The sequence below is a fragment of the Acinonyx jubatus genome, chromosome B3, assembly GCF_027475565.1.
Source record: "Acinonyx jubatus isolate Ajub_Pintada_27869175 chromosome B3, VMU_Ajub_asm_v1.0, whole genome shotgun sequence".
Classification (NCBI taxonomy): Eukaryota; Metazoa; Chordata; class Mammalia; order Carnivora; family Felidae; genus Acinonyx; species Acinonyx jubatus.
In genome coordinates, this window is record NC_069386.1 from 58868753 (window position 1) to 58877696 (window position 8944).

The window sequence follows — 8944 nt, forward strand, 5'->3', positions numbered from 1 at the left end:
TAGATGTCTAACATTACCATCATTGCAGAAAGATTGGGACATTTCTGAGGTATTTCACCATCCTGATTTGGTTTCCCTTAATCCTGCTCACCCTTTTTTAATTAGTATCTTCATTAAATTCTTCTCAATTATCCTCTTTAAATGGGCCATTTTTCCTGTTGAGCTTTGTGAAGTTAATGAAATGTTTTAGGTATTCACCCTTGAAATTTGAGCCTTGATTCATTATCTGAATTGTGTATACCTTGTGAAATTCATATAAGGTATTGGCTTTGTTGATACGAAAGTACCACTTTAGTATTTCTTGTTAGTCCTCAATCCTTGAAACCTTAATATCTTTAGATTCTATAAGTACCTAAATTTTAGAAGTACTATCAATGTTAGCATCTTGCTGGACTTAGTATGACAGAGAATCCCTTCTCCCTAAATATTTTTATTAACAAGTTTGCATATAAATGAAAGTGAATGGTTTTTAATATTAAAAAAAAAAACTGAGTAGTAAACACAAATCTAGGTGCAAAGATGTTGGTTCTGTTAGATAAAGGCTCCCAGGAGAAGAGAGGCAACTTCCCTGAAACTACAAGAGCCCTTTCTGGGGACATTATCAGGTATAGGCATGAGTGAACCCTGGGAAACAAAGGGCTTATAACTAGGCATCTGGCAAAGCTATGGGTGGGCCAGATACTAGATAACTGGGAGGAATATGATCAGAAGGAGAAAAGGTTGCTCTGTATTTCTTGTTTCTAAGTTCACCACAGGCTCTCCCCAACTTTCAGGAGCAGATCAAAGCAGAACATTGGTGAAATGAGTGTTCTCAGCTATGTAGTAGTTAGTTCTAGAATTCTAACCTAGAAATGACTCCAAAGCCCAGGTAACACCTTCCATTATGCTACCTTTCAGATGGTGCCATCAACCATTATTATTTCATTACTTTTGGGGGGAGAGTAGAGGAGGTGGGAGTGTATTATCAAGAGAATGTATGCCAGACCTAAATTTGTAGTGCAGTGGCACCTATTGAGCACTGCCCAATATGGTGCATTATGAGTAATTGGGGTTGTTCTCCCCAGAGAAATTACCCACATTTTCTATAAGCGATTACCAGATTAAGCATGCCCTCCACCTTTAACCCTATAAATGCATCATACTTAGTTAAGGAATTATTCACTTCTCAAGCTCTCCTCATTAGAACACTTAGAAGTTTTGTCAGCAACATTTACCCTGTACCTCTGGAGCAGCACTCAGTATGGACTAGTGCTGGATTCCCAGTTTCATAACAGTAATCTGCAGCAGTTAGAGATGTGGGCCAGATTGAGAACTGAAGTTGGAGAGTGATTTTTGCTTCTCCAACTCAGCTCCGAATATTTGTGTTCTAAAATTCTGGTATGGAGCCTGGTGTAGTCATGAAAGTTAATGAAGCCTTTTTCTTCATTTAGTGATTGTATTTACTTACTTACTTACCTGTTTGTTTATTTAGAGAGTACAGTGGTGGAGGGGCAGAGAGAGAGGGAGACAGAATCTGTAGCAGGCTCCACCCTGTCAGCACGGAACCCAGTGCGAGGCCTTGAACCCATGAACTGTGAGACCATGACATGAGCCAAAATCAAGGGTCAGATGTTTAACCAACTGAGCCACCCAGGCACACAAGTACTTTTTAAACTTTTAACTAGAAAAACCAGTTAAGGAAGGAAGACAATTTCTTATTTTCTTTATTTTTATTTTTATTTTTTTAATGTTTATTTTTGAGAGAAAGAGAGAGAGACACAGTGTGAGTGGGCAAGGGGTAGAGAGTGAGGGAGACACAGAATCCTAAGCAGGCTCCAGGCTCTGAGCTGTCAGCACAGAGCCTATGCAGGGCTCGAAATCATGAACCAGGATATCATGACATGAGCCGAAGTCGGATGCTTAACCGACTGAATCACCTGGGTGCCCCAACAATTTCAATCTCTACCAGGGTCTCAAAAACAGTGTATCATACCAGTGAGGATATGAAAACAAGGTTAAGAACAACTCTTCTAGGATATGTTCTTCAAAGGCCAGTGCTGTCACTTCTTTGTGTGCTTTCTGGATTTTACCACTGACTGCCCATTTTTCATCTTTCTGCAGATTTAATCCTCCTTAATGATGTTAGGAAGTTGACATGTAACAGATATATTTCAGTGCCCAGACATTGCTTTCTTCTTCTCTTTCTGCGATCTCAGACCTTGAAGTCCTGGTTTATTCTATATGCATTTGTGATCCCAAACCCAGCCTTGAACAACCCATGCCTACTCTGGGACCCATCCCATATGACATATTTTAGAAAACACTCTCATATGGCAGCCCCAAATGTAGCCAACCACTCTTTCCCTATGGGAGAGAAGACTATGCTCTTTGGAGAATCTGGTGAATAAGAAAACTAATCACTGAGGTGAGTTCTTAATCATAGGGAGCATCCAATAATGTCTAGTGTGACATTAAAACTAAACTCAGCTTTTTGACTGCAGTAATGAAAGGGACATAAAATAGTATTAGGCTGGCAAAGTAGGTCATGAGTCCTGGCTAATCATGTTTGGATTTGATATTTAAAGAGGGTGCCTGAGTGGCTCAGTTGATTAGGTGTCCGACTTCAGCTCAGGTCATGATCTTGCAGTTTGTGGGTTTGAGCCCTGCATCAGGTTCTGTGCTGACAGCTCAGAGCCTGGAGCCTACTTCAAATTCTGTGTCTCCCTCTCTCTCTGCCCTTCCCCTGCTCGTGCTCTGTCTCTCTCTCTCTCAAAAATAAATAAACATTAAAAAAATTAAAGAGGGCGAATACAAAGAGAAGTTATGAAACTTATAATCAGCTTTAGAGTAGACAGATTTCCTTGGATGCCGATAATTATGTAATTAAACAAAACATTTCTGTCATTCCACAGTTTAAAGACTGTTCACTTACCGTTCTTGGTCAATGACATAACACACTTGGTTGGGAAGGGGCACTTCCTTGGCTGAGGGAAGGAATTGTGTCTGTCTAGTTCACCTCGCTATCCCCAACATAGTAAATGCTTAATAAATACTCACCAGATGAAGGTCCGATATGACACTCAAATAAATTATATTCGAATATTACTATTGTGTATACCATGCACAAATGTATGTCAAAATTCATTTACTTAATGTGTGGTAGGGGAGTACTAAAGTTTTAAAGACCTTCTCTTTAACAGTTTTTAAAATTCAACTCTTTTAACCTGTGTTAAATGCGGTAGACTTCCTGGTGTTACTCCTAGCTTTATAGAATACACCCAAACCTTCTCCCTGATTGCAATTTCCAGCTGATCTTCATCCTCTTTTGCTCAACAATGGACCATGGTTACCCCATATCCTTTGCAAATGAACTGAGCTAACTTTGCCAAAAGGTTAATCTGAGGATGTGGGAACATGCAATTAAATGTGCTCATGAGCACATACACTCAGGATCTTGCTAGGATGTGGTGATGCTTCGCTGGGCATGACTTGGTGTGTAACTCTCAAAGTTTAATAGAGGGAGAGGAAAAACCTTGCCCTAATATTTATTCATGAAGTCACTTGTCACCTAAATGGCAGTCTAAGGCTAGAAAACAAACTATAAATTTAGGATATTACACTACATCTTGTTTTTCTCATTCCCTAGCCTTTGTTCACATTTTTAGGCTTTTCATTAGAACCTCTCAACATCTGATTCATATATAGACTTACTATTTCAGAAAAAGTTAGCAAAACCAATCTTTCTTATGTATGGATACATCAGCAACTTAAGCAATATTTAAGAGGAAAAAAACAACTTTGCCATCATCTTCCCTTCCCCCCAAAAAAAACTCAACTGAAAAAGCAGAGTTTAGACTACAATCCACTGAATTTAAATTTGCACAATTGAGTCCAGCCAACATATTTTTATTTTCAGTGCACAACACATAGTAAATATTCAAAAATGTCACATGAATGGAAATGTGTTTGATTCAGGCTAAAAATAGTAATAAATAGTGACTTGTAATGTTAAGATCAGAGATAACACCCAGATAATCAAAATAATGTAAAGTCACAGTGATTAGTTTGATATTGGTGCCAGAATAGACAAATAGATTGAAGGAACAAAAAATTCAAGAATAGACTTTATAGTAAGGTGACATTCAGACCAGTGATGAATGGCTGGATTCTTTTGTATATGTATGATTTGGGATCAATTGGCTAATCATTTGCGAGAAGTGATGTCAGCTCCCTACTTCTCACGAATCACAAGCATAAATTCCAGATGGGTTAAAGACCTTATCTAAACTTAAAAAATAAAGTGAAACTAAGTTATTTAAGTGTGAGAACAAGTATGAAGAATATGTTTATAATCTTTGTGATAGAAAAGGCCTGAAAGGACACATACATATAAACAAATTTTTAAAAATCTGATAACTTGGGGTGCCTGGGTGGCTCAGTCGGTTAAACGTCTGACTCTTGATTTCAGCTCAAGTCATGATCTCATGGTTCATGAGTTGAGCCCCATGTTGGGTTCTGCACTGTCAGATTCTTCGGATTCTCTCTGTCTCTATCTCTGCTCCAACCCTTGATCTCTCTCTCAAAATAAATAAAAAATTAATTTAAAAAAATCTGATAATTCATTTAAAACTTCAGGACAATAAGAAAATACATTAAAATGTTAAAAGATTAGTGGCTTCTTCCCTCTCCCCAGGGTCTGACCATAGGGAAACTTTTGTTTTCCTTTTTCATTCAGTCCCTAGAATTAAGATGCCTGTGACTCATTCTTCTGTTTAGGTTAACAATAGGAAATTTGGATAATGTAAAGTGAAGCTTTCAATTGACTATAATAACTCATTCATTCATTCATTCATCCATTCAACATTTAGTGTTCTAAGCTGGGTAGACCAGTGAATCAAATAATCCCTTGTGGAAGTTGCAGCCTAGCAGAGGGAGACAAGAAACTAAATAATAAAGATAATAAATACATTACATATTATATTAGAAGTGATAAGGACTGTGAGAAAAAGAAAAAGCATATAGGATAATGGGGGTTAGGAGTGCATGGGGTTAAGGGTAACAGGTTACAAAAACTAAAAAGGGTGGACAAGGTCACTCTCATGGAGCTGTGAAATTTGAAAAGGTAAGAGAGTTGGCTAAGTAGATTGCTGGAGAAAGAGTATTTCAGGAAGGGGGACTAGCCAGAGCAAAGCTCCTAAAGAAATTCATTCTAAGAACTTTGGCTTTAATCTGAGTAAAAAAGGGAGTTGTTTAGGGTTTTGGGTGATGCTACTTGATTCACAGTTTTAAAGGATCCCTTTGGACATCGCAAGGAGAACAGATTGTAGGAGGTCAAAAGTAAAAGCAGGGAGACTTGTAGGAAGGCTGTTGTGGTAATCAAGATGAAAGATGATGTCGATTGAGCTGGAAATGGTGAAAATGGTGGGATTAGGGGTATATTCTGAAGGAAGAGCCAACAAAATTTCTTAATGGACTGGGTATGGATATGAGGACGAGGGAAGAGTGAAGGATGGGCTCCAAGACTTTAGTCCTAAAGAACTGGAAAGTTGGAGTTGCCATCAACTGAGATAAAGGAGACTACAGGTGGTGCAGATTTGTGTGTGTGTGTGTGTGTGTGTGTGTGTGTGTGTGTGTGTCTTGGGGGGCGGTAGATCAACAGTTCAGGTTGGATATGTTAACTTTGTGATTTCAGTTAGACATTCAAATGAGGAACCACTTACTCAAATATCTATTTTATAACTTCTTTCCTTATCCTCTTCATTCACTTTTTTCTTTGCCTTCTGTAAATAACCAGACCAAACATAGGAATGAGACTGGCAAATAAAAATGGCTGAATTGGAAACACAAATTGTAGCTTGAACAATAAGAGGGACAATTCCTCTGTGAGACAGCCCACACTGACTGCTCCTGGCTCCCAGAGCCCTTCTCAGAGCCACTTCCATTCAGATCCACTGTCTTGTTTATTTATTTATTTTATTTTAACTTCTTTCTCTATTAATATTTATCATGCATACTGTGTAATTCTACATTTGTAGCTTTTTCATAAAGCCAGAATTTGACACTCCTTATGTCACAAGCCTCATCCCATGCCATATCTCCTCCTCTTACTTGACATCCCAGTTATATGGAACTACACCTAGATCTCCAAGTATGTGATACTGTTTCATGCCTCCATTCCTTTACTTACAGTGTTCTCCCTGTGGGATTCTCGATACTGCTCTTCTTACCTTACTCGCACACCATCTCAACTTTGTTTATGCAACTCCTACTTGGCTTTCAAAGCTTGTCTTTGAAAAGCATTCCATGATTCTAATACCTCTTCTCTTTCAGGCTGGGATGGGTTACCCTTCTGTATTGCAATAGCACCTTGTAAATATCCTCCATATTGCACTTACCATATTATGTTATAATCTATTTTCTAGTCTGTCTTCTCATTCCAGATTTTAGCTCCTTGAGGGTAGGGATAGTATCTTACTCATCTTTGTATTCTCAGCACCTGACACCATAAACACTAGAACTGAACAAAAATCTCTCACTGTGGCTGTTTAACTTTTTGAAGCCAGTCCTTTCTCATACCATTTCAATATAATAAATCTAATGCCACTGGCTTCCTGGGGGAGAATAAAGAAGCATCAGTGAAGAATAATACAATGACACCCAAAAAAACACTAGGCGCTCTCATGCAAGCCTGTGCCGTTGGTCATAAACTCAGAAAGAATCATCCAGAACCTTTAGAACACAGCTGTGATTACATACATCTACTTTCAGGAACCCCATTTTTAGTCCTACTGCTTCCTTGATCTCCCAGTCAGACATCTGGTGGGTAGTAACAGAGTTAAGTAATTGCAGAGATAGTGAATTTTTTGTACTATTTTGTAGAAGATCAGTATATTAACCACATTTTAACTAGTAAGATGATTCAATTAGAGTGACTTGAACCTGCAACTTACCCCTCTAGCCCAATTACCTTTGAATTTTTTGGTTTGGTTTAAGACTCACCTAGTGAGCCACTTTTGGTTTGAGTCAATCACTAGACTCATACTAGTGTCAATTCAGCTGGAACACAGAGTAACTTGAGGTTTCTGTATCCCGCCATGAGTTAGCCAAGAGTTCATTTTAAAACACTTACTGTCAGCGGTGCCTGAGTGGCTCAGTTGGTTAAGTGTCCGACTTCAGCTCAGGTCATGATCTCTCAGTTCATGAGTTCAAGCCCTGTGTTGGGCTCTGTGCTGACAGCTCAGAGCCTGGATCCTGTTTCAGATTCTGTGTCTCCCTCTCTCTCTCTCACCCTCTCCCATTCATGCTCTGTCTCAAAAATAAATAAACGTTAAAAAAAAATTAAGACACTTATTGTCATTTATTATATAAGACATATGTGCTCATTACAGAAATATTTTAAAAAGCAAAATCTGCTATTTTAAACATTTAAACATTTTTTATGACTTTCTAACCATGCCGGGGTTGCCCTGTTTGCCTTCTTACAAGTTCTGAATAAAAATTCTTTTCACTACCACAAAGAAAGTTAACTTTGATAAAATCAAAGTTAAAATCAAGTTGTTGATAATTCTTGCACATGTCTTGTTCAGCTGATGTATACATGACAATTTCTCATTGATGAATTCCTCTTTGATAAGTGATTGCCTTCTATGGCCTACAGTTGATAAGAGTAACTTCAAGTCCCTAAAGTTACTAAGATTATAAAACTAATTTTTTTTTTAAAGTAAGCTCTGTGCCCTATGTGGAGCTTGAACTAGGGACTCTGAGATCAAGAGTTGCATGTTCCACCAACTGAGCCAGCCAGGTGCCCCACATGGTATTATTCCTACATTTTTTTTTTCACAAGAAATATGGTCTGAAAAATAAGATCTGGGAAGACCTGAGGGAAAAATAGCATGCAAGTGAAGAGCCAAAGTTCTGCTACTCAGGGTAGAAGAGAAGTAAAATATAAACTCAAGGAGGACAGCAAATGTGTAGTCATTGGCAACCTGAATTAATGTTCACTCATCCTGAAGAACAAACCAGGCAGAACTGTGACAAAAGTTCATGCCGGACAACTGACCAAAGGCAGTTGTATAGTTTAAGCTTGTGGGATTGGAGTCAGATAGACTTGGATTTGAATTCTGATTTTGCTCCTTACTATCATGTGATCTTAGATAATTATTTAACTTCTTTAAACCTCAGTTCCCATATCTATAAAATGGGTATAATAATGGTACTCACAAAAGAGGTTAGAGTGGGAGAGAGCCAAAGCATAAGAGACTCTTAAAAACTGAGAACAAACTGAGGGTTGATGGGGGGTGGGAGGGAGGGGAGGGTGGGGGATGGGTATTGAGGAGGGCACCTTTTGGGATGAGCACTGGGTGTTGTATGGAAACCAATTTGACAATAAATTTCATATATTGAAGAAAAATAATGGTACTCACATCATAAATTGATGAGATAAGAATTAAAGAAATGTTTTTTAATGTTTACTAATTTTGGAGAGAGAGAGAGAGAGAGAGAGAGGGCAAACAGGGGTGGGGCAGAGAGAGAGGGAGACACAGAATCCGAAGCAGGCTCCAGGCTCTGAGCTGTCAGCCCAGAGCAGACACAGGGCTCAAACTCACGAACTGTGAGATCATGACCAGACGGTTCCTGACGACAGGAAAGGTGGTGGAAAAATCAGAGATCACATCAAGATATCTACGTTTGGAGATTAAAATGGTAACACTATTGAAAGAAATGTGTAGTTGGGAAGGAGAGAAAGTTAAAGAGAAAAATGAATTTAGTTTGAGATGTGTTGAATATGTCAATATGGCATACACAGATAATTTTCCTGAGGGCCACAATGGGATTTAATGGCATACAAGTGGCTTTTAAGTGCAGTCTGTAAATTTAAGCTGTTAGTTAATGGGGGAGAAGATAGTAAAGCCAATCTGTAAATTTAAAGACACACATTATTTTTGTTAACTTGAATCCTCCCTAT